Genomic DNA, 26,442 nt, shown 5'->3' with positions numbered 1-26,442 from the left:
GCACAGGCGCCCCCCAGGGCTGTGTCCTCTCACCCTGGCTTTTCTCCCTTTACACAAACCACTTGATATCCCACCACAGCTCAGTCACCATTCTAAAATATGCAGACAACATAACTATAATTGGACTTATAACCAACAACAACAAAGACCGATACTGTGAGCAGGTAGCCCAAGCAGTCACTTGGTGCCTTGATAACAACCTCCAGATCAACACATCTAAAACACAAGAACTCATTATGGATTTCAGGGACAGCCCCCTCCCCAAAACCCCCATATACATTTCAGGAGAACCCATAATCATCACCGACTCATTCAAATTTCTTGGCACCCACATCAGCAATACACTCAAATGGAACATCAACACTGACCACATTATCAAAAAAGCCCAGCAGAGACTGTTTTTCCTAAGACAGCTCAAAAAATTCAAAGTAAAACGAAGCCTCCTCCCTCAGTTCTACACAGCCATCATTGAGAGCATACTCACCTCATCCATAACAGTTTGGTACGGCAGCTTGGACAGTCACACACGCAAAAAACTGCAGTGCATAGTCAATAAATCATCCAAGATTATTGGCACCCCCCTCCCATCAGTTGAATCACTATATCACAAACACACAATCAAAAGAGTAAAAAAAAATTCTCTGACCCCTCTCATCCTGCTCACCACCTCTTCCAGCTGATGCCCTTTAGGAGGCGCTGTAGGTCCCTGCCTGCCAAAGCATCCCGTTTTAAAAACAGTTTCTTCCCGACTGCAATAAGGACCCTGAACACTTCTCTGTAACCCTGACAGAGGTAGCTGCACTTAAATCTCCTGTGCCAATCTTGTAAATACTGTCTGTGAATCCTGTCTTGTGGCATTTGTGAATTCTCCTGTGTCAATCTTGTAAATAGTGTTTGTGAATATTGTTTTTGTCTTGTAGCATCTGTGAACATTGTCTGCCGTGCAAGTCATTGTCTCTGTTGTCTAATGTGATGTTGATATCTGCCTATGTTTGATGTTACTGACACTGTTGAATTGAGCTTACCCATCATGCTGTACCAAAAGCAAATTCCATGGACCTCGGTCGTGTGGTCATAACAAATGATTCTGATTCTGATTCTGATTCTGATTCTGAGCAGTGTGCAGTTTCAACTAAACTTTTGAGGCATATCTTTCTTGGTTTAGGTGACACTAAACACTAGCTATGATTGAACTGACATGGCTGAATTCAGGTGCAGAAACTGTACGGAAGGGAGGGAATGTGGAAGCAGATGTTATATTTGGACTCTGCGCAATAATGCTTGTATTATCTGTGCAATAATGCGTGTATTGTATTGTTTTGTATTGTACTGTCTGTGTAATAATGCTGTCTCTAATCTACCCCATGTGAGCTACTGGACATATGAATTTCCCCAAAGGGATGAATAAAGTATCTGTCTGTCTATCTATCTATCTCTTCTCATACCCATCATCATGTTTATTTTATGATCACCAAACCTATTTTAATGAAGGGGGATAAAACTGATCACAGAACACATAGTAATTTCTTCATTATCTCTGATAGGAGTGAATCTACTAGGTCCTCATTTGCACTGGTGAGGTTTATACTGAGGTGACAGGAGAAATGTGTGTGACAGACTGACACAAGTTCATTAAATTAGATTACATTATGTTTGATAAGCAGATTAGCCAGAGTGATGCTATCCATTTGTACAGCTGGATATTAACTGAGGCAGGTTAAGTATTTTCTAAAGGTACAACAGCAGTGCCCCATTTGGACATGGAATGGGTAACCTTTGTAAGATTATAGTGTTTCTAACTTCTGACCAGACATGGTTCAGAATCAGAGAACTGTTAACCTGATGGCCTTATTATCATAGTTACAAAGGAAGCTCCACACCTTGGTGCCACGCTACAGTTGGAGCCAAGAGCAATTGATTAAGGCAGGCAGCAGACATCAAGTCTAGCATACAACCGGGAGTGGGCAATTGGCAACCATCACCACACAAAGACGCGGTCAGCATCAAAGGATCCCGCTTTGCATTGGGAACATAGGTTGATGCTGCAACAGTGTAAAACCTATTGTTTGTTGCCATTTGTTTCATGGTATAAAAGGCCGATCACGGTAACAGTTCCCTGAGTTAAAGCTTCGCAGGCAGAGATGCTGCCGGATTCCATCGCCGAATAAAGCTTTTTCTCCAAGCGCGCTTTTGGTCCGGTTCGTTTACTTTTAAAATTAGAACAAAATCCAACACCTTTGAGTTATGAGCCCTGTTCCTTTAGCACCTCATTACAATTATAAATATTATAATATTTTTTTTTATTAAATCCTTGGTAAGTTGCTGCCAAGTGACTTTTTGTAAAATTTGAAAAGATTAATTTTATAATCTCAAAATCTAACCAGTTTTCACTTATTATACTGCATGCATTTATAAACACTCCATTTATGTTTTTTCCATGGTGAAAATTAAGCATTGTTAGCTGAAATGATGATAGCAGCACCTACCAGCCTCCCACCCCATTTCTTCTGCAGGATTTCCTGGTGCTACTTTCTGTCCCTGCTAACCATAAGGGCCTGTGAGCGCCTTCACCGAGGCAATGTCCCTGTGCCCTTCACGCCCGGGCTGACTCACATGCATCGCCTGGCTCACCATCAAACACTGACACCCCAAGAACGAGGACCCCCGTCATTTCTCACTGATAAAGGCCAATATTTCACTGCCTCCTTAGGTTTATAAAATCACAGCCCTTCATTTAACATAGTGACACAAGATTCTGTGGACCCAGGGGATTCTGCTCTTAGGCTGTAATGAAATTTCACAGGGCCCGACACACACAGGGGAATTTCATTTTAATATTATGGTTATTGCCATTTAGAGGCTATTTGAAAAAACCAACACCCCCGTCTTTGAAAAGTCCCTTTGGCTGTAATGAATGATGATCACTCACATGTATCCTTCATGCATGTGCAGTGTTGTTTTATGATATAGTGGAAACAGAAATGGAAATATCTCATACATAATAAAACATTTTTGCATCGTCCCATTACTCAGCTGAAAGCCTCTTGTGTGTACAGCCTGGGTGAATGAAACTGATCTGTCCCCCGTGAAATGTACCAGGTTTGCAGATTCATGAAATTAAACCTTGCTTGGACTGTCTCTCACAGATTTGCTAGTTTAACTGGAAGTTACAGGTGATCAGACAAGGATTTTCATGCTGAAAGACTGGTGGCTTTGAGCTACAACAACGTGTGTGTCTAAAAACAGTATTTTAGAAATGGAACAAGCATTAGCATGAACACTGACATTGCACACCTAAGGACAATGTCAGCCCTCTTCTTAGTTAATGGAAATATGCACACATCTACAGCACATACCTGAGAATTGTATCAACTGTAAGATAAATGAATGAGTATTCCAAAAAGCAGAATTAATGCACACTGAAAAAAGGCAGCTGTACTGACCTTGGTTTATGACTTGAGCTGACGATCTAATCTATCTAATAAGCACACAAAAATATAGCCCAATAAATAAATGCTGTTAAAAGACTTTGAGGATTGTGTATCTGGGACCATGTAGTGCGCAACTCACCACTGCCACTTGCAAGCCAGCGTTACATAATCCTCACATTCTTTAATTCCTGAGTTTTCTGCTGTGAATTTACACTTATTGGAAAAATAACAGGTTTTGCCTGAACAGCGGGGTTATCATTGTAACAGCAGCTCTTACACCGTAATCAAGCTGGCAAGGCCAGGACATGGCAGGGGGCACAACACCCCGCCCCCTCACCTCCAAACATGTTAGAAACACTATCCATCTTCGGCCAATTTGAAATGCGCTTTCCCTGAAAAAGAGCTGTGCATTACTTTTTTATCTGGTTAACAGAGAAGCACAAACGAGAAGTGGTGTCCCTGAGTCACTACACCACATTGACATCACAAAGACTCAGAGATGACCCTCTGAACTGCAAAATAAATCACGCCCCCATTCTTGCTTAAGTGGATCCTGCAGTGTCCAGGAATCCATTTTTTAACTGCGGTGTCTCCTTGACCCGAGGGTCTTCGCAATTTGCAAGCGGCCAGTATACCCTCCATGCCTTCGGAGGGGTTTTTTGTGAGTATGAAACCCGATAATCTTGCATACGTTTTGCATGGTGTCTACTTTTCTTCTGGCCCAAGACATGACACAGAACATGGACAGCCAGAGCGGCACCTCTGACATCAAGAAGAAATTCTTCCATAATAGAAAAATTATGAAAAGCTGAAAGGAGTGATCGAAGAATTAAGCAGAAGAGGAAGAAGGCCCTGCCTCTTCTCATTGTGAGGAGAATCTTGAACTGTTACAGCCTGTCAGCACTTTCGCCTGAGCAGCTTGGTTTCTCCTTGTCTGTGTGGGTGTGCCTTTTGTTTTTGTTTACAGGTCCTTGTGTTTCCTTGTCCTGCCTGCCTCCCTGCCTTCCTGTTACTCAGCCACGCCCATCACCTGGAGCCTGTTCCGCACACTTGTGTCTCGTCCCCTCATCATCTGCATGCCTACATATACCCTCCTGTTTTTTTGCTGTTTGTTTGTAAGCCTGCTCTGTTTTTACTCTGCTTGTCCTGGATTTCTCTTTTGCCTGCCGTTTTTGGATGCTGTCTTTTCTCCACTGGATTTTTGGTTACTGACTCAGATTGTTTTTCTGATGTCCATTTTGCTAGTGATTTTTGGACCTGTCGTTAAAGAATAGCCTTTTCGTACTGCCAGCACTGTCTGTGCCTGGGTCCTTTCCCCGCAAATCCTGACACTACCATCGACAAATGTGCCTTTACTTTTCCTGTGATTTGACTTGTTGCATCAGTATGAAGACATTTTACGCTGAGAGATTAAAGTGGACCGTTCAATCCTTCTATAGTGGGTTTAACTTATCTCCAGTATTCAAAGCAAACTATTCAGAACTGAAAATTTACAGTTCTAGCTGCTTATGTGTCCCTGGCTGCTCTCTAAAAACCAGAACAACATGAAAGTCATTGGCATTGGCAGGGATATGGAAAAGCAGCTACTGCCAAGTGACTGAATTTCCTACTCAGTGATTATAATGCATCTAACCTGTACAAAAAATATATATTGAGAATATATTTCAGAGAATATATTTTTAGCTCAAATATATTTAAATTATATAAATTTTAATGTTTTGGTACATATATATTTTACATGTATGTTTCTGATTTGTATTAACATATTTAAATTATATTTACAATGTATTTTTGGGCTGAACAAGATACTCATTATATTGCAATACATTTTATTTCCTTATTGGAAAATTGGGTATATTCAGCATTTCAAATAGTATAACCTGGATCAGATTTTTGATTTAATCTGGACCATATGTGACTCTGGGGTACAAAGAGATAGTATACCACTGATATTACACTTGTTTTGTGTTATTATTTTTCTGAATTAACGACATTGTATTTTTGGAGGGGTTGCAATAATATCAGCAGGTGCTAAAATGAGCAGTACTGTCCTTTCATATGGAAATTGTTTATATATCAGCCATGTCAGTTCATATGTTTATAAACGCATATACACTGAAAGCTGTACTTGCATTATTTACCTCTTGAGAGAGAAAAAAACATGAAAGCAACTATAAACCAAGACCGACTCAATCTGACTGAAATTGGCTTTGTCCTTAATTTTGGGTAAGAGGCTTAAGTATGTTTTTTTTATTTTTAGACTTCTTAGTGCCAGAGTTGTGATTTTGTGTAGGTGTGGGAAAATTTATCACACAAAGTCAAGGATAAAATGCTAAGAGAAGCATCACTCTGTACCTGTACCGGGCTAAATTGACTCGCAGAGTTGTGCACAAAGCATTTCAACTCTTCCAATATCCCTGTTTCCTTTGCACATAATGGAAAGGACACTTGGTGATTTTGTTTCAGAACAGCTGTGTATCTGGAGATGCTGTCAAGCTCAGTGTGTAAATGATATCTATGATCTTATCTTCATTAATACCCTACTTAAGGACTATCTAATGGATTCAATCAACTCCGCCAAGTCATCTTTAGGGAAATTCAATCAAAAGACAAAATAAAAATAAAGTCCTCCTCCTGACTACTTTGGTGTTGCATTGTAAAAAAAGTAACCCATTCAATTGTGCAAAATGTGCAACGGGATGAACATTTTTGTTGTTAATTTACATCTGTACACTATAATGCAGCACAGTATAGTGGTAAGGAGCTGAGCTCATAACTGAAAGGTTTCTGATTTGATTCTCCACTGGGGCACTGCAGTGGTACCTTTGGGAAAGGTACCTAACCCAGGATTGATACAGTAAACATCTAGCTGTGTATAAATGGATAACAAGTCACTCTGGATAAAAGCATCTGCTAAATGTCAATAATTTTGTGCAATACATTCCATTTGGCATAATATGTTGTGCACTGAATAAATACAATCTTTTATATAATTTCTGGTTCTTTTCTCACAGTGAGCTTTGACCTTAACTCTTAAAAACTTGAAGCAAGTGTCATGTTTTATAATTTCTTACACAATATGACTTCACAAATTGCTGAAATTAGTATTTTTCAAATAAGAAAAAAATGTTTTATGACCTTTCAGTCATAACAACTGGCATTCTATTTAAACTTGCACAGCCCCTAGTTAAATGCATTATGGTTACTGTGATTGATCTCTTTCTCCATCCCAGCCTCCACCATACTTTGGGACCTTACAGGGACATGGCAGCTGCACGTTCTGCAACACTTTGCCTGCTTTCAGTAAGGCATTCTGGGATTTGGTCCTTTACCTCCTGGTAGGTGGGTTCAATGAAGGGCGAAGTCAAAGATGACACATTAAATTATTGCTTACGTGGTAATTTAAAAGTTCACTTCATTGAAATAAATGATATGGAAAGTTATGCTCAACTAAGCTGACATTAATTATTCAATCAACCACTTTATGGGATATGACATATTTCATAAATATCTATAAAATATGATTTAAAAATTCAGAAAGCTTTTGAAAGAGTTGTCCCCATTTGTTCAAATGGTAATTATGTCTGAGTAGATATCTTTGCTCGTATTTTTACTGCAAGCCTGTTTCTGAATTACTAGCTGTACATTAAGCTCATCTCACTGTAACAACTTTTGTGTTCATGCAGGAGTGCTGAATGAGACCACTGCCTCAAATCCAACTTCATACACTGCTGTAGGCTCCAGGTCATCATTGGCTGATGACATGGCTGGGCTTGAATCTGGGCCCGAGAATTTAGCCAGCACTCAAAATGAGAGCCTTAACCACTAAGCTACTTGTCTTCTTATTCGCCCCAATACACCTCCAAAAACACTTCTTTCACAATAGATTTAAAGCAGATACACCACTGAGATGTAAAATACAGTATTCTGACAGCACTCACGTAACAGCTCAATTAAATATAAAAGCATTTGGCATGATAACCAATACATCCCTCAGGATAACCGTTGGAATATAGCCCTCAGTGTAAAATGACATCAAAGATAGTGACTAAAGTGTATTACTGGATCATGGCTGAACAACATTTCATCATTCTCACTGACCTGATTGGGGGGTGATTTTACTTTCACCCAGGTGACAGTCTGTGTTTGTGGTATCAGGGTAAATTGCACCTGCTTTGAAGGTGAGTAGCATGACGTGATTGAATGTTATAAATGGATTTAAATGGAATTGACAGCTGCTTGGTCTTTTGTGATTCTGCACTGCTCTTACAGCTTGACTTATTGGGAGTAGCTACAATCTGCTTTACAAAGGCAATGCTTTTTTCAACAGCCTGCAGGCCTGCATAGTATAGAGTAAGTAGTACAGAGTAAAAAATGTTGTGTAACAAAGTAACACAAGCAATGTTTTCTCAAAGTTTTGCAGTTTTATTTTGTTAAGATAAAAGACTTAAAATGAAAGGAACTTTCATTTTGGTCAGCTATACAGTTTCAGAAGATATCCTATATGTATATGTACACTGCCATCCATATTTCTATACATATTAATTTTCTGCAATAAAACTCATTATTTGTGAATGGTATGACTGCAAAGTTTTAAGTATAATATCAAATAAAGAATGTTTCTAACAGAAAAAAATATAACATATGCATCATTTGTTCTGCCACATTTTTCCCTATGAAGGTATAGTTATGAATAAATATGGAGGGAAGTGAATGTTGCAAACAGCATGTGTTCATATCCAGGATGCAGAGTCTCTAAAACTGATCGTATCTCCCATATCTCCCCTGCTGTTAAAATACAAACAGCTTTATAGAAAATGTGTAATATCAACTCTGTGTGCAGCCTCGTTTCAGTGGACTGTCTTAGCACGCAGTAAGCAATCATGGAGCAACTGCAGCCCTTTAACAGTGTTACCAAGCAGCATGTTATTTATTCGAATACCATTTTGCACCACATCCATTCCAACCTTGGGTATGACTAGAGGTTTCCGTCTATGTCCAATACGTGTGTGGGGGGGGGTTGATGGGAATGGGAGCCTCAACCCCCGCAGCAATGCTGGCACTAACAACAGCCTCATAGGGTTACAAGTGTCTAATCCTAGAGGACTGCTCCCTTGGACATTAAACTGTCAGGCCAGTATTTATCCCTGCTGTAACTGTACCGAGATCACTTAGGCCTGTAAAGTGCTTTAAAAGTAGTTAATAGCCCCCCTGCTGCAACTTGTCCCTTATGAATGATCGCGTTAACTTGACCCGAGTAGTTGTGCTTTATGGGACGCCGCGGCTTGCCCCCTGGCAAGCCGTGGCAACAGCGGGTCATTTAAAATGAAATGAGACCATTTCTAAAAGGCAGATTGATTCCAGAATATGGTCCTCTCCCACCCAATCCCCATTTGACAAGTTGACACTGTAAAGATTGGGACTTGTAAAAGATGACTGGATTGAATGTAGCAGGTAGCTGATATATGGCAGTTCTGTATTATCAGTGGGAGCCTTTACTGCTCTGTGGCAATTTTCCAATTTCAAAGTCCACGGGCGAGTTCGCTCCATATGGCGGATACCTCAGGTCACACCGTTTTCGGGCCATAAATCCAAACACTGTGTCCCCCTGCTTGTCTGGCCAGCTATCTATCTACATGGGTAGGACACCATTTTTGTTTTTTTTCCCCATTAAGCAGACTGAAAGACGAGTTAGAATGCACTCCTTTTCAGATTTTTACTGCATTCTTCGTCGATCGAGTTGGAGCGGATATTTCTTGTGCGTGCGAGGGTTGGAGAGGCTGAGTTCAGCCGTGCCCATTGGGTTTCCTCCTCGGGATATTCACGTGCAGGTAGAAACCAATGTCTCTCGGCTCTCTGTTAATACCTGCCCACCCTCTGCAAGCGGAGCCAGATTGCTTTGTGGAATAAAGCTGTCAGTTTTACCAACCAAATGATAAACAACACCCCCACCCTCCGCCACAGAGCACATGGCAGGATGGCAGTGCTGAGATATGGATGCAAATTGGAAGTGGATTGGTTTTTGATCTTAACTCAAGTCTTGACAAGGTGTGGAGAAAGGCAGCTTGTGGGGAGCTCCCTCCACCTATCTGAAAGGGTGGGGATGGGGGGGTTTGTGTTGTGACGTGTCCAGTTAGGATGACTTTGTTCGATCATTTGCTTAGGTCTGCAATGTTGCTCGCTCCTCAGCAGATCGAATGCACAGCACTAGAGGTAAAATGCATGAATCAGAAGTAGCTTTTTGCTTTCTTAGGAGGGCTAAATATAATATAATGTTTACAACTGTCCTTGTATTTGCATAGTCATGTAGTTTGTGGACCTCACAGGCAATCATTGCAGGCAAATGAATAATCCTGAGGGAGGAATGTGATTGAAATTCCATTGAAAATCTGGATGGACAGAATCAAAGTTCATTCCATCTTTTTGACAACACTGACCATTCCCCATTCAAATATCCACCGACTTGTTCATATTTACCTGCTTTTGTCTTTTTGGAAGGGGACAACTGAATATGAGTGCAATAGCTGCTCTCCCCTTTTTGCTATACATTACTGCAACTGACGACATTATAACACAGACAGGCAGACCCAGTCATTCAGGTCCAGTTGACATATCTCTCAGTCAGGGCATTATATGGTTTGTTTAATGGAAGCTGCATTTTGTATAGAAAGCCATCCAAACAGTTTCACTTACAGAATAAACCAGGGGACTGACATGGTCTATCCCTGGATGTCCTGTAGGGAGAAAATGGTTATTCTTCTGGGAGTCGGCTTTTACTTCTCCACTATCGCCCCGCCCAGAAATGCATCAGCTCCTTATGTGCAAGCTGGGTGAAGAGCTACCCATTGGAGGGGGGAGGAGCCAGAATCCAGCCCACCTATCTTCAACTTCGCCTCCACCTCAGCACTACCAGAATGGTGCATGTGAGCTACAACATGCCAATGGCAGTGGTGAATCCCCCTGTAGTCATTTCTGTCATGCTGATCAATGATAGACCATAGCCCCTAAAGGAATGGTCATAAACGTTATAAAAAGTCTTTCTTATTATTTCTATAAAGATTTTCTTCTGTACTTATTTACTTCAAATGTTTAAAGCTTAACAAAATAGCTCTTCTTTAGCCCTTTCATAAGTGACTTATTCTATGCTAAGTAGTGGGCGTGTTATGTTACATGGTGTGTTATATGTTCAGTAGCGTTATTAAGCTTCTCATAGTTTTCACCACTGTATTTGCTATACTTTAAATCGTTAAATCACTGTTTCCTCAAAGCTAATGTTAGCTAGAATTTTTCCAATCTAGTGTTCTAACCACACCAGTGTGACCGTATGTGCTAAAGGGTTCAATTCTATCCCCTCGCTTTTCATCTCAACTTTGTACTTGCTAATTACGAACCTTTGTACAGCCATGTTTAGAATCACCAATTGTACATTAGAGTTGTGTCACTGTGACAACCTCTGCATTTGTGAGGGAGTTGGCCAACCAACTCTTTTTAGCCATTTACAATTATAATTGTGACTTCATGTTATCAGCCAGGGAATCACAAGTAAATTATGAGCTAATAATGGTGTCACAAAGTGACACAAATAGTCACAGTCAAATATCCTAAAATGCAGTCACGCATTAACTCTAGAGTCACTACTTTCCCTAACTTTGTTCCTTACAGCTGAGAAGTATTTGTAAAGAACTGAGATGGAATGCTGGCCAATATCAGTGCTAGTCCACTTGGATTAGTGTAGCTTCATGGCATCTGACAAGCATGACCTCATTGATATATTATATAAAACCCATTTCCACATCCTTTCACAAGTGGGTAAATATTGCCAGAATACTAATGGGAGGAAAAATAACAGGAGCTCAAAAGGCAAAGCAAATGTCACCATAAGAAAAGAGCAGCCCCTGAACTGCACAATTCGATGTTTATTGACTGTAAATGCGGTGCTAAGCTAACAATTGAAAGTACTTATTAGCGTAGAGAGCATAGAGCGTGTACCTGCATTCAGGGTGGGAGTAACTTTCAGGTACTGTTTGATGGGTGAGATGCACTGTGGGCACCTGAATGGCACGTACCAGCCAGGCCACGTGGAGCCTCTTTGTGATACAGTAAACCCCCTGGGGCTGTAAAGGTACTCTGACTAATCATCCCAGGATAACTGGCAACTAGCAGATGTGCCAGAGGCATGATGGGAGTGCTTGTTTCTAATATGGCGGAATTTGTAAAACCTTCAGTATGGCCTACTGTTGTAACAACAGCACTGACAGCAGAGCCGTTTGAGAGTGATTGACAGCGGGCCTCGGCATGGCCGTGGACTGTTGGCACTGTTATGCATGCTCAGGCGCGCGTAGAGGATGAGAACCATGTGGTAACAAATGGCCTTCCTTGCATTATGCACCATTCAGCGCTTCTTAACTGATCATTGTGCCCAGAACGTGCAAGGTCAGGTCGCTTTGAAAGATTCCGCCTTGTTTGTGTACGCCTTTGATGAACGTCCACCTTTAAATGTCAAAGGGATGCCGTTTGCAAAGGCTTACCAGAATAAAAGTCTTTGAAATAAACCGCGGCAGTACAAAGGGATAGCATCTGAGACCCAGTGAATAACTATGCTTTTCGAGCAAAGGCTTATTTTTATTGTTCAAGTTTTCATACAATAGCTGAGGGCTGACTTATAGGCATCTTTTCTGTTAGGCTCAAACCGGGTGATCTGGAATTGTTTTGCTTCTCTGGTGAGTGTGGTGTGTATGTTGCATTATGTTAATAAACTATCGTTAAAAGTTTCATCTTGATAAGCTAAAATAAAAATGTTGTATCATTTGATTATAGAGTGTGTCATGAACGAATACACGTTTCAAGATATGCATTGCTCTGCATATGCATTCATGTACTATATGAGAATTTAATTTTCACTTTGCCTTTGCATTTCAGCTGAGTACACTGCAATACACAATGAACTGATTGTAGTAAACAAATATATATGTATGAGGGGCAATTCTGTATTGCTCATTTCTGCTGTAGTAAAATGCACAGTCACCGTATTATAAATAATACTATAAATTAGGATATACTACTAGAGTAATCTGTCCCATTCCATGTCCTTAATATATTTATATATCTTAAATAACATTTATTACTTAGAAAAGAGGGACAGGTATTTTATTTCAGTATCTAGGACTTCCCATAGGAGCTTCCTAACCAGTGTAACTAGGACAATCACAGTAACAATCACAGTAATATGCAATGGGGATACCAGCAGTTGAAACAGACTACTGACTGTTTATGGCACAAAAAGTTTGTTTTTAGGAAGAAGAAATTAGTTATAACTAGAGTGCTAAAATTTGTCAACAAACGTTTTCTACATGCAAGAGTAATTCTTACAAATAAATATGAGAAATAGGAACACTGAAAGTAGCTGTTACCCAACATTAGCTACAAATTTGGCACTCAGACTCATCAATCATAAAATCCATACAGTACGTCTTTGTCCTAATAATTAATAAGTTGGAAAAACTGAAGAGAGAGCATGACTCCTTAATTACATTAACTGTCTTCTGTATTTTTCTGGAACGAAGTAACCCAGTCGGGTAATAGTAAATAGTTGCCATCTAGCCAATCAGCCATCTAGCCATGATTGATGTATTGTAAATGTAATGTTTTTTATGATTCTAGTTGACATAGCTTTAGCCAGGTGTATACTCCAGGGGCTAACTTTCATGGGTTAGGCAACATATTGCAACAATAGCATGGCCTGTAAACTGATAGGTGTAAATTGGCTTTTAATATTGTGTAGGAAACTATAAATGATAAAGATCCTTGCAGATTTCAAAAGTTGTGCCATGTTTCACAGGCAAACTAATAATAATGAGAGTTTTGTCCCAAACTTTCAGAGGAGTGGTTGAAGTACCAGACAAACAATTCCTCTAAAATAATAAAAAGGCACTAACCCTTTGAGCTTGATTCCTAGAGGAGATATAAAACATGTTCCTATCCTGGCGTTTCACTTCCCTTCTTTGTCAGAATTTGAACAGATGTTCCCGTGCTGACGGCAGCTAGAGGGTCAGTAAGTCCAAATAAAATAGGTTTCCCCCAATGGAAGGCTCAGTTTTCCTTTCCAATGGTCACAGAGCTTTACCATGAATCATCCAGGAGAGATGATTACATCACTTCCATGCATTATCATATGCAATTTTCATTAGCATTAAGAGGCGCCTATTGTTGTTTGCTGAAAAGTTATTGATCTTGCAATTATAATTTATTTTATCATATATGTCTTTGGTTCTTGAAATTGGTAAAAAACAAAAGTCCATCAATATTTGAAATGAGGTTCAAGGAAAGTGTTTTGCTGAATATGCTAAATACCTGACAGGGAAAAGGACCCATAAAATGGCTATATAATGCTGAATTATATTTAAAATATGTGTAATTATATGCCAAAATCTAAAATACTTTCCTTGGGGTTTTCTTTTACAGGGCAACTCAGGATGCCTTTTAAATAGGCCTGCTTTTACTGGGAAATGTGATTCCAGCTGCATGGTAGTCTTTTATAAGGGCTAAATACTAGTCTTTTCTAAGGGCTAACAAGTAAAATATGTCTGTTGAGACATATATGAGAAGTTGGTCAAGATCATAACCATAAAATGAAACAGACTGAATACTATTCTTCGCAGTTCATCCTTATTTGTTTGTTGATACAAAATAATTCTACAGTTTGTAGCAACAAGTAAAAAGTATAGTACTGGATCAAACACTGCTGTTATAAACCACAAATAAAACATATTGAAATTAAAAAGTAAGTAAATTGAATTACGTGTGTAAATTAAACATACATGTGACTTGAAAATGGAATGAAAATGGATTCCCTCTTCCACCAAGGTTCACTACAGAGACAGTGGGAAGCAATACAGACTTTGTGGACTGAACATCTGGATAGGAAAGAAAGGCAGGGAAGTCAGACTGAAGCCTCAGCCAGTGCAGAGCTGCTCTTCTCCTGCTTGCTTGAGATTCAGCAACACTCAGATCCACACACATTCACTTTCTTCCCACCCTGACAAATAACTGGACTTGACCTTGGGAGCAGCGTAACGTTACAGCTCATCATTGCTGGTGTTTAGCCAATCAGCGGCACCAGATCAAGGACTCGTGTAGCGGCAGTCACAGAAAGTTGATTGTGAGGCTCTGAGCACTCCAAGTGCAGATGCTTCCAATAAACAGCAAGAAAACTTGTTATTGGGTTGATTTGTGTTTACATTCCTGTCACTCCAAGCGCTCTTTGCTCTCTCTCTTTGGCTAAGTGGTGAGTGCCTGCAGGCCAGAAACACATGGAAAATGGAAACCATTTGGAGAAAGTAAAACACTGAGAGAATGCCTTAAAATGCCAGTCAAAGTCTTTGAGCTCAGCATCTGCTGCAACTCCCCCAGCTCAGTGATGTGTTAGAATTCAGTTCCAGTGCCAGTATCAAGATTAGTTTTCTGAACTCACACTAGTAATTACATTAAGTTAGGAAACTGAGTAGCAAATCTCTGAAAATATTATATATCTGAAAAATACCATGACTATTATTATTATTTGACATTACAAGTAAAATTTAATATGGATCTAATTAGAGTCTCATAGTACTGTATGTTTTCTGGAAAAAAGTATTATCCAGCATTTGAACATGAACCCCAGGAAAAGTGTTTGGTTGGATTGATTAAGCACCCATCAGTCAGTGGTCCTCACAAGACAGACTTATAAAAGCTTTGTGTGTCCAACCCCATGCTTTCCCTGGGTTTATTTCCTCTTGAAGCACACTTTGTTTCTTTTACATCACTTTTAGCTTAAGTAAAAGATTCATATGAAGAACACACTGAAACAGACACCATTGTCTTGAGTCACTCACGCTGAAACCTGTACATGGAAAATGCACAGTGCTCCATGCTCAGTGTTTTGTGATAATTCTGATTGTAACAATATACTATAACAAATTGACTGAATTTCATTGATTAAGGTGTACTTCTAAGATATGATAACTGATAATCATGTATTCTCCATATAATCCCATGTTTTAAAAATTTCAGGAGAATTTAAAACAATGGAATGTGTAAATGTGAGATTGTGTAACAATCTGAGGGGAATATGTAGAAATTATTTCAAATTCAGTGGGTTAACTGAATTATTCAGATGAGTGAGGATTTCTGGTGATGTACTGCTGTATGTGACAGACACCCATCCTCCATTGCCTCCCATTCTTTAAATTTACTCATTTATGTGTGTATTTTGTCATACAGCCTTCATTGTTAGAAAGAGATCATGGTGATTCAGTCATACTTAGGAAGACGCACTTCTGGCACTGCTCTTCTTAGTAGAGAGGAAGTGTATTGCTTGAGAAGTAACACCTGCCTTGTGCTTTCAACTTGAGTTGATTGATGGTGTGAGGTGACAATGAGAAGTTGTTTAAGAGTGTGTTAAGAGTGGCTACAGCACATGAGAAAGACAGCTTTCATAAAGAGGGCAGAGCTGTGCTACACCCTTCCACTCTGGCTGGGGTATGCTCTCTTTCTCCACCTTTCTGCCAATTCCTGACAGATGCCAAATAAAGTCATTGTGTCTGGCAGGAGTCTGCTGTCAGTACATAACACAGAGAACCTTCATTAAAGCAGTCTGCCATGTGGAATTAGCTGATCACATGATACTGGACTTATTTTAACTTTGAATGCTTTGCAGTTTTGCCTCCTCTGGTATGATTTTGAGTGCTTTTTCACACTTCCATCCACACCCCTCCCAACACCCCCACGTTTCAAGTTTTAGCCTAATCTATCTTGTCAATCATTTTGTCTTCTCTTGTGGAGAGGGGCAGGGCAGTTCCCTAAGACCATTTATTTCCTGAGACTGCCCTCCTGGGAACAGAGGGAAGCTGGGAGCATCACCACATGGGACAGTAACCGACGGCAGACACTCCTCCGCTGGACCATGCCATAGAGATTGGGGCTGGAAGACCACAGGGAATAACATCCCTCTCTCCTCATTGGACACAGATAAGAACTCCTCCCCCTCTGCGGACAAATTGAGAAGCAACAGACAAGGGCTGAGGCTAAGGGATGACTATGAGAATTGCAGCAATGGATGTGGATGGATATTCTCTTCCATGAAAAAAGGTACAACAGCTGTACGTCATTCTGTGCTTATCTTTGCAGCTACTGAAACTTTTCCCCACTTTCAAACAGAGCAGTGTTACAGCACAGCATTGAGGGCACTTTCTGTCCTGGCAGTCTTGTATTAATGTGGACAGTGTGGAACAGTCCTCTGTCTCAGCTTGTCTCATGCTTTTGGTAAAGATGGATTGCAGGTGGACACCAGGACATGGTGTCCAGCCAGTGAACATGGCCACAGCTTCAGGGGTCAGGGGTTGCGCCCCTGGCTGCACCAACGTTTCCTACTGGGAGCAGCTTTTATGGTTTGATCAATCCCAGAGTGGCTTACTGAGCATCTCTGTCAGTGTGTGTCTGTTTTCCCAGTTACAACCTACTGTCTCAGTTATGACTTCTGATGGCATGCAACTTGACCTGCTTTGTGTCACATCATGTTGATAAAGGATTGCTTATTTAATTAGATAGTGTTGTTTAAAATATGTATATTATATATGTTATTTTTGGAAAAAATGAAAGAATGTATTCTTAATGATGTGACTTCATAGTAAGGGTTTGGGCTGAGTAAAAGTATGTTAAGTAAATCATCTACTACTCAAATGCAGCTCATAGTTAACACTGTCTTATTCAGATATGAATCACGTTCACATCAAATAATACATTTGTACTTTTCAGAATCTGTATACATTTCTGTTCTTGATAGTCAGTCACCACAGTCACCGCCCAGAAGGTGGGGAGGTTACGTGAGCTGAGATTTATTGGCAGTTAAAAGCAGGGTTATTAAATCCAGCTCACCCACATACATGGATAGGTGTGCCTGGTGTATGAAAAAAGGTAATAAGCTCTGGAAGATTGACTTAGGGTGGGGGCAGGAGTCACCTGGCTGCCATAAGGTCTCAAGTACCCTGCCTGCCCCCCCATTCCAGCACCAGTGGAATGCCTTGCTCTGTTGAAGGAGAAAGAGACACTCACTGGAGCTCATCACAAAGTGGATGTAACAGTAAATTTCTGCACCCAGGACAGCAGATCTAGTTATAGCAGTGGGGAGGGGGAGGGGGAGGGGGCGGGGTGGGAAGGGAAGGGTCAGGGCAGGGCCTGTGGATGATTGAGGAAAAGCAAAGCGGACTCATTCTGCCTCAGGCACTTTGTCAAGCAGCAGCATCTTAGCGCCAAGAGCCAGCCACACGTCAGCACGCCACGGCCTCAGGGGTCACCCCGGCTCCGTAAATCAGGTCAAGTGCCTCAGCACTTAACAAGTGGCCTGAAAATCCTGTTGCCTGCCGAAAACAGAAAAAAGGAAGAGGCACGTTTGGTTTTGTGTCATAGCACACGGGAACATTTCTGAGTGTGCGCTAACATGTTGCTCATCACTGCAACATGCACCTTGGCAGGATTTGATGCACTTTTTTTAAATAATCAGAATGGGGTAATTAAACCATTAGCCAGGACATCCTTTTCTGATGAAAACTACTGTAGGTTTTGTTTTTCCACAGCTTTGAGGGGTGACAGTGGTTTCGATGGCTCCTGAAAAACCTCCTCAGAGCATTATTTAGAACAGCAGCAGATGCACAGGTGTGGGGGGAATCGTGAGACTGCATACGCCTCCTGCTTCAGGGGCCTTGCTGATGCAGGAGGGAAGCGATTCACAAATGAATTCAGTCATTCAAACAAAATCTGCAAACAATGAAGATCATTTAACAGCCTTAGGAAGAGCAACATACTGTTCGCTAAAATTCAAGGTGGAAGGATATGTTTCCAAAGGTACTGCAATTAAAGAATCAACTGTTGTCTATTTAGTGTATGTAGTGTAAGCACACTTTATGGGCATACATACAAATAATATATACAAATAATATTGTACTGTGTAATTATAATTATACATATTGGAACCATTGTTCTTAGTAGGACTGAAATTACTGAAGTAACACTGAATAGCTGAAAGGAAGGAAACCTGTCCTAATACGTGAATATTTCAACATTTCCCTTTATGTTTGGGATATTTCTCCGGCTTATGGAGGTAACTTAATTGGCTAGGGGGGATATGAGATGCGTCCACGGTGTACATTTGTATCAGTTCACTATCTGGACCCGCTTCAGTACTGCGAGCCTGTCTCTAGAGATGCAGCGGAGGTCTGTGTTCGGTAATTCATGCGCGTTTCAGGGTGGCTCCAGATCCAATGGAATGCATGAATTGGGATGAATCTGCTATTCGTTCCAACTGTTAATTTATGAAATTATTGATATGTGGCCATATGCGAACATTTTTCTGGGACACGTAAGTACAGGAAACAGGCCGTTCTCAGCGTTGTGCCTTATTAAGCGGTGATTAACTTGGTGAGTCTGGCTTCCGTCAGAGTGACAGCGGGAGCTGGAGCCCTAGCGCATGCTGGGAAAACATTTCGGTTAATTTGCCTCTCAGAGTCAAACCTCTGCAATTTCTAGAAACGCGGTGATCTGCAACGTTTTTTGAGTTTTATAGCATTTGATCATGTTCTAAACTCAAGCTGCCATCTGCACATTTTTATTTGCACGTGAGTCATTGATTTAATCATGCCCTTGCTTCCATGTCTTGGAAAAACAGAAGGCATTTTGTATTGTCGGTAGAGTCTCAATAATTACTAACTGCAGTTTAAGTATTACAAATATAGGCCTACATTTAATGTAGGCCCTAAATAAAATCTCATTTGAATAAACTATTATCTAAATTATTTACAGTAGCCTACATCACTGTAACGTAATGTTAACAGGCTTGTGTGACTTTGAACATTATAATTAGCCTAGCCAACAAACCCAATCAAAGTTAGAACTGACAACACTTCACATGTAAGTCCCTGGTCGAGTCTCTTGTAGGGTGACCATATGTCCTCTTTTTCCTGGACACGTCCTCGTTTAGAGATGCATGTTTTAGGTCCCAAAACGAGGACATGTCCGGGAAAAAGAGGACGTATGGTCACCCTAGAATGTGGCGGTGCCAAAGATTCATGAACCCAGGGTAAACATGCCTGTATAAAGCCGTTTTCACATATGAACTCCGGACAAAGTGCAGAGAATCAGGTCCGCAACTTGGCCGGAATTGCCCTTTCATACATGTAGCACGCAACAGGAGATTGTCCGCGACAGACACGTTCTCACTTACAGGAAATACTCCGATTTGGTTTAGGTGAGGGGCGGAACCTGGGTAGAGCGTGCAGGAGGCAGGACATGACGCAAAAGGTACGCTGCAGAAATCGCAGTGGCTGTATTCAAAACCGCCTACTGTATACTGCGGACTGCATACTACACAAGTATATACTGTATACTGCATGCTATTTTTCAGTGTAGTACCCAGTATGCGACCATTAATAATTACATTTGTAGTATGTTACATTGTCGCTTGAAATCATTGCGAGTTAGGAAACGTCCAGATTTCCTCGTGGTATTTTCCAGTTAGACGCCACTTGCTTTCTCACGAGTGAAAAGTATTGACGAGATCACCTAAAGTATTCGCGAGTGTTTTCAGTTTTTTTCTTTTCAATGGCTTACCTTTCGGTGGTACGGGTACATAATGTGGCACGGAGGAGAAGAAGGTAGCTTTTGGGTTAGGATACTTTTGGGTAGCCTATAAAAAATCACACATAGCCATCCAAATGGTGCTACCGGTACACATAATTTATTATTAATTATACATTTATTATAACAATAAGGTAAGTTTTTGTTGTTCGATATGTAATATTAGGTCACCAGTTCACCTATCTCACTATACCTATCACTATTACTTAGCTACAGGTTAGCTAGCTACTAACCAGATAATAAACTACTAACCAACGTTATTAATCATCGTAAGAGACAAGTTTTGGCGATATAGCTATAGCTAACTATCTCTTTAATGATCATTGGACTCAAAATAGCATGTATTTGGACATCCGCAATGTCAATGAAACAGTGGAAAGCTATGTACAGGCGCGCGGAAAAGAGTACGAAGCAGACGTTTGTATTGTTCCGGTTTCGCGCCAGTCGCATGACAGAAACGTCATCAACACGCACACTCGCTCGCGGTGGATTCTCCTGAACGTTGCGAGCTGTGTTCACTTGTGGGCTGAGTCCGACATGAGGCGGACTTTGTACTAGGGAGCTGGCAAAAAGAAGTACGTCACATGTCCAGTACGACTTATTCGGACATTTGCCTTCACACATGCAGCTCCTCCGGCTAAGGGCCGGATACCTTCCGGCTTTCAGTGAATGTGTGAAAGGGGCTCCTGACTGAATTTTGCCCCAGTTTCTCGAACTTGTCAGGGAAACTGACCAGCTACGTTTCGATCAAATGGTTTTCGCATTGTAACACCTAGGATTTGACGCGCAACGCTAAAATATTCCCCAGAAAACTGAGAAAACGCAAGGAGTACTCTACCGCAAACATAAAACTGTGCATATTTCAAAATTACTTAAATGTGAGTGATTTTATTTATAAATGCTGACTTCAAATTCTTTAAACAAAATATGTTACAATGTGTTATATAACATTACATTTTAAATTGGTGGATGTGGGAAAAAATGTAAATTTGAAGAAATTTTAATGATATTTTGTCATATCAAAGTATAATTTTGCCTTGTTTTGTTTGTTGATTTTTAAAACTCGTGCACGTGTACTTGCAATAGTGTGGCAGGTTTTGCCTGCGTTTGGAGGATAAGGTGCGTTTCCCCTGTATAAGGATGGCAGACAAACCGCAGTGATTTATCCTCGGAACGCGCTGACCTCTGTCTCGCGTACTAGCTCACTAGCTCTCTATCTTATCTTACGGATGACGAGATTTTCCGACGCGGTGTTGTTCTCGTGGAGACTTGGAGACGACTTCCTCAGCTGCGTGTGGGAGTATGTATCTGTGTATGGCTGTGTACTGTATGCGTGTGTGTGTGCTTGTGCTCCTGTCACATGGAGTGCCAAATATCGCCAGTATCAAATATCTAAATATTGCTAGCCTAGCTGTGCAAGTAGGCCTACAGATGATACTGATGAAGCTCAACAGAACTGGCCTACATTCAACTTGAAGATTTCTGCTCGGACACTAAATAGAGGAGTGCAAGACCTTCTCACTAGAGCTTTCAGATGACAGAATATTACACTGGGGACACACTATGTTGAAAAGCGATACCAAACAAACCATCTACCTCCAAATTCAAAAAAAAATTATTGGAGCAATAGTAGCTAACAGATTGATATGGATATTTAATCAGCAAAAGTTCAGAGGATATGTTCAAATATTTAATTCTACATGATTTTGTTTAATGAAAGGTGACATGCAGAGCATTGACAAAGACTTACTAGAAAAAATATATTTCTCATATGAGGACCATGGGCTTTTACACCCATGGCAGAGATTAAGGGATTACACAGACAATGGGAAACAAAGGATGATTGTAATGCTGAATGGTAGGATTATGACAGATGGGTATTGCAGACAGCAATAACAACATGATGTGTGATACAACTGATATCATTCACAGCATCATGTCTGGCCTGCTTCATACTGACTTGTTTCATTTTAAAATTAATCAGAATCAGAATAGATTAATCAGGAAACAATTTTATTGTTTATATACCACAAACTAATTAATGGAATATGCTTTATCTTTTGAAATGGCACATGGAAATACAGCATATCCAGCGTTTTCATCCCCATAGGCATTAATAATCATGCTGACTATCTTATCTCCTTTGTTAGACACTGCCAAACTTCAGCTGCCAGATTCGACATGATGAAGTCTGTTCTGGCGTTAATCATCGCCTCGCTGGCCAAACAGGTGACAGGTTTAATACAACGGCGGGATCCAGTCGGTCGCTGACTTGGTTCTTCCCATGCAGCGTGAACCAGACGAAACATACACATTGCCCTCTGGAAAAGGGGGTTCCCCGGTTACAGCGGCAGCAAGGGAGTGACAGACATAAAGCACATAATTCTGTTAAATTTGTCTCAAATTTTCAATGTGCTGGCAGCATTCAACTTTTAAATACATACTGGTACATATGATATGTTTTTGGTTTTCAGTCCCCTACTTTGGCGTCTTGTGGTCCTTTACTAAAATATCCGCTGCCTGTTGATGAATCGATATCTGGCGCAGACTGCCGCTATTCCGTTCCCGGATGGTCTGAGAAAAATGACGTGCTTTCACGCGGAGCCCTTTTTTGCGGCGCACAGACACTATCCGCCTTCCATTTGACTGTACAACATCACCGGCTGCTAAGCTTTTCTGAGGCTGGCTTCATGCGTTTGACTGTAACAATGTCTTCTGCTTTAACGTCAGGAACAGTATTTTGTTGGAACAGCGATTTGTTGGGAGACAAGCGCTTTGGCTGTGTGGCGCATCTCCAGAGGCGCGGCTGTGATTTACGGACGCAGGGAGAGGGTTGTCATTCTGAGGACGACTACACAGAGCAGGTTTTGATGGGTTAAAAAGATTGCTCGGAAGCTACAGAAATGACAACTAAAATATCACTTTCAAAACGTGTATTTATCTTAAAAAACAGGCTGACGGGCTGATTTTTCTCAATATTCACAATAAAATATCACAATTTTCAGACATTTTGAAGTTGTATGTTCATTTTAGTTGTGTGTTCATGTCCATAATAAAAATGACACCCTCTCTTCTTGAGGCAGAAAGGTTTTAGGTCACCACTCAGGAATGGGTTTAATTGATAAGGTAACAGAAGAGCCAGAGCGCCTAACAAAAGCAAGCTTCCTGTTGTTGACCTTTTTTCCTGTGTTTAGGTTGGGGGGGGGGGGGGGGGGGGTAGTGTGGAGTAGGTGAAGTCTCTTATTTACTGTTTTACTATTTTTTTTTACTAATTTTGCTTCCTTAATATTATTATTGTAATTACTAGTAATAATGTTATCATTGCGCTCTGCCATTGTTCAGCGGCCTCATTGCCACTTTGGTGGACACCTCACCTGCAGAGAGCTTGACACCCTGCCAGGTGGCTGTGGTTGGCTGCTAGTGAGGTTAAGGCATGCTATAGTTTTCCACCTGGCTCTCACCCAGGCTTGGAAACCTCAGCGCCTCAATGCTGTGAGCCAGTCAGAGCTGTACTGAAAGAGAATATATGAGGCACTGCAATGGCAGCCAAAGTGCAGAGCATGATCCTTGCTTTGACTTTGGCACCAAGCAAGGAAGAAAGCAAGGAAGTCCGCGGCAAAAGCTGCATCAGCGCTCCCTTTCCGACCAGTTCCCTCCAGCCAAAATGCATCTGATTTAGAGATTATATGAAAACAGCAAGGGCCAAATCATGACAGTGAAATGAGGCTCAGGGGTTCTATGGGCAGTGAACTGTGATATCCTAGCCAAGTTTATTTTTGTTGTCTTTGCCAAAACAGTCTGCAACAGCAAAACAAACAAATTCACAAGCCCCCTAGTGGACATTGCAGAAATATTATAAGCCCCTCGTCTGTATCAAGACAGTACTTTGCTGAGGTACAATGTGATTGCTGCTGACTTGGCTGCAGGAACCTTGGTCTTGTTCAGTTTGCTGGGTGGTCCACATCTTCTCCCAGAAACCCAGCAAATACACACACTAAAGTTTATGTGTGGATTTCAAATGGAAATGAGCAAATTCCCTAGGTATATATGAACTTTTTGTATAAGCTTCAAAAAGCTCTTTTAAAAAATGCAGTATAGAGCAGACTGTTTCATGCATTACATCCTGTCCAAGTTAGACTAGTGATGCACGGAGCCTGTTGCATTGCAGCTCTGGTAAAATTCATTTGTCTGTATAAAGCAAAGCTTAGCTGCAAAGTCTTCTGGTGTTTTTAGTAATAGAATTGACTGAGCAGCAACATACCTTGTATGCTCAGCAACATTAAAGATGGACTCTGTGACATTTAAACAGATGCATTTTGGGCTTTGCCTCTGCTTGTCTTTTTCTAACTTTTTACTGGTGATGTGAGGCTTCATGGATCCCAAAATAGGTACAGCTCTATGAGCTATTACTGACTCACTTATTTGAAGTGATCATAGAATTTACCTGTGGAGGACAATATTATTTTTGGCCCAGTTGAAGTGACTCTCAGACAGCTGCCTGCCCCACCCTGGCCATTCTGGGCCCCAGATTGAAGTCTGGCATACAGGATCAAGCCACTGAGCTTCATATACTGCCCTCATGTGAAGTAACATTGTGTGCCATCGGCAGCAACCCCCCCCCCCCCCCCCAAAAAAAAAAACAAAAAAACTCACCAATTCCTGCTCCACAACACCCCTCCATAAATGCTAATTAACAGGTGCTTTAGAGCTAATGAACAGGACTGCAGGAGAGGAGAGCCTGTGTTTCGTGGGACTCTTGGCTCCATTAGTAGAACATTGATCTGACATCAGGTCGACTGCAATTAAGGAGTAAATTAGCATTAGCATTTTAGCATGCCAGCACTGTGTTTTTATCCTCTTACTCACACCAGGAATTCTGACCAAAAAAATGTGAAATAATTTTCAAGTTTAAATTACGATTATATTTTCGATTATTACCATTAGGCAAACTGCTCAGGTTTTACAGAGAACAAAACTGATTGTGCCATTTAACACATTCAAGCAATTTATTGTGATGAATCAGATTTAAAATATTTACAGTGCACAACTACACTAATTCTTGAGAGAATTAATTCCATTGTACCTTAGAATATATAGAAGACCCAGACACAACATCATCTGTTGATTTTAATAGCAGAACTCTTGCAGCCATGCTTGTACAGAAATTTCACAATACTGCCCTTGAGTAGATTTCTTTGTCCAAGAGAAACAAAGAAAAATCAAGGTAACAATTATAAACAGCAATTTTATTACGTTAATTACGTTTATTTTCGCTCTTGCCTCTACCCCCACCTCAACACCCTAGATACTACTGAGCCAATAATGTGTGCTCCACTCTCCTTTTTCCAGTCACAATAAAATGTCCATTGTTTAAAAACAATTCTCATTGAATAAAAATGGTGTTTTGATCTGACAATGAGACAACAGTGAATATGTCATCACCAGCCACAGTATCCTCAGGAGTCACCAGGCTGGTGCTATATCCCATGGAAAACTAGAATTTCATCTGGACAGGAAAAAAACACTACTGCATTATTAGGTCCAATCATGTGAATGGCACTCGGGCTGTATATGTCAAACAGGCAACTCTTGGAAATATGAGACCATTTTGATCGTATGTTGGATGCGCTGATGTGCAGGTGCACAAAGCTGTGTGGCGTTTAACCTGTCCTGTGGACATCCCATTGTATCTGTCCTGTATCTGGACACCACATCTGTCCAGTGGCAGCTTAGGCCAGTGGTGCCAAACCCCCTGTTAGACAGAGCCTGGTGGAACAACTGGCAGAAACCAGGATTGGAAGGGGAGAGCCAACACAACCAAACCTGCTAGGGGGAAAAGAGGTCAACACCACACCTCCTTGACCACCACTGGATAATTTGCAACTATCATGACAAATCATAGAATTTGGGGAAATAGCAATATTGTTGTGTGGTTCAAAATAAGAAATGCCCTTAACCACAGTATAATATAATATATAACACAAAACATAGCCTGGGGATATGTGACTGGTGCTACAAATTTAGCTGGGTCAAGAGAGAGGCCTGTAGGATGTGCTTTAATGAGAACAAAGGTGTCAGGCTGAGTAACGTTTTTAGCTTTCCTGTTGTGCTCCAGCGGGGAGTGTCGCCCTCAGTGCTGCCCCCGCAACAGGAAAACGTCACATGCTTGCTGCCGTGGACATCACAAGGGAGCAAAGCAAAAGCTTTAAAGTCATGTGGCACATAAAAGCAGGATTAGTAACATTTGGGCAAACTCACAGCAAGGAAGTCAGGTTCCTTCCTCCAGCACAGACCAGTATTGATTATACAGTATATTATTATTTTAATAATATATAATATTTTACAC

This window comes from Megalops cyprinoides, chromosome 20 (assembly GCF_013368585.1).
Source record: "Megalops cyprinoides isolate fMegCyp1 chromosome 20, fMegCyp1.pri, whole genome shotgun sequence".
NCBI lineage: Eukaryota > Metazoa > Chordata > Actinopteri > Elopiformes > Megalopidae > Megalops > Megalops cyprinoides.
Note: the sequence above shows the minus strand (reverse complement) of the source record.